We start from the raw sequence: 1,626 nt of genomic DNA, 5'->3' as shown, positions 1-1,626 counted from the left end.
GTCTGGGTGAAGGTCATGAGATTGTCTTCCCAGGAGATGGGACAGATCAGAATCATCAACTACAGTTAAACAGCAATAGCCTGAAGCCGAAAAGCCTCCCTTTAAAAGTTTTGTATTTCTGCTTATAGTTAGAAAAGTTGGTATTTTAAGATGAGAGACTACCATTTTCTTCATTTCTGGCAAATTAATAAATCTACCTTTCCTTCTCCTCAAACCATTTGTCCTCATTCTTCTGATGTGTCCTTGGGGACACGTGCTGAGCTTTTAGTAACAAAAAGACTCCTTCTTTGAAAATTTAGAAAAATGCAAAAGCTACATGACCATATAACTTTAAAAAAATATTCAGATAATTCCTTTCTTCATAGCATGGATATACTAATTAAAACAGCACTAAAGACATATTATAACTGTTATTCCAAAGTCTTTGAGACTTCGTGGGAATATTGGTTGTTTTAAATGGCCTAAATTATTGACAGAACATAAATATATCAAAGACTATTTAAAATTTAGCTCTGTGCTTCTGGCTATACATTTCAGAGTCTGTGGCCCTAAGAAATCATGGCAGTAACTTGAAAGAAATTGTAAACCAGTCTAGCTGGGAGGATTTTAGAAGTTTCTCTTGACATTTAGAGAATTTGGAAGATTCACCACACACTTATAAAATTCCTTGGATATCATGACATATAATGTAACATTATGGGATTTAAGGCTAAATATCTCTAATCTCAGCTCTTTGGGACCAGAATGAAGGGTGTTTTTGTAATCAATTGCAGGCTCAGCTACTTGCTGCTTGTAAAAGCCAGTAACAAGGAGAGATGTAGTGAAAGGAAAGTGACTTTATTCTGGAGCTGGCAGTGGGGAAATGGCCAAGGCTTGTGCCTCAAAGAAACCATTTCAAAGTCTTAGACTGAGGGTAGGGGTTATAAAGAGGCAATTTGGTATGAATGGCATGCAGGAGTGTCAGGGAGGCGCTGGTCAGCATGATTTGTTCTGAGGACTATTTTGAATTGTTGCTCCACCTGGTGATTGGCCTGGGCCATCTCAAAGGCTCTTTATATATAGATTAACTGTGACCTTGAGGTAATCTCCTGGTGGGGGTATGGATTGTTTTAAGACTCAGGCTCTGGAATTTCTAAACAAGCACATAATTAGATATAGAAAACTTGTGCAGGGAAGTGTCTGGTGGAAAGGAGGAGGGTAAAGATATTTCATAACAAGAAACACACAGGAAAATTTCAAAATGAGAGATTTAAAAACAGGACACTGGTTACATTTTCACGGGGGAGAAGGCAAGATTTCACTCCTATTGCAAGTATATTTTAAGTACTTAGAATAATATGGGGTAAATATGTTTGGGAAAACTAGCCTGCCCCTCAATCATATGAATTTCCTTGTAAATCCTTGTTATTTAGCTCTGCATTTTTGACCAAGACACCTTCCCTGTGTCAACTCATACCATTACCCAGAATTACAATCTAGTTTACATAAAAAGTGAGAGTCAAATTAAACACACAAAGGCAAAATGGCAACAGATACACAGGTTACCACTGGAGAGTCAATTGATAGATTTAAAAAATGAGTTATCATATATAGAATGAACCTCCTGATATTGCTGATATCAACCAT

Source organism: Propithecus coquereli, unplaced genomic scaffold (genome assembly GCF_000956105.1).
Source record: "Propithecus coquereli isolate 6110/MARCELLA unplaced genomic scaffold, Pcoq_1.0 Scaffold135, whole genome shotgun sequence".
In the NCBI taxonomy this organism is placed as follows: domain Eukaryota; kingdom Metazoa; phylum Chordata; class Mammalia; order Primates; family Indriidae; genus Propithecus; species Propithecus coquereli.
Note: the sequence above shows the minus strand (reverse complement) of the source record.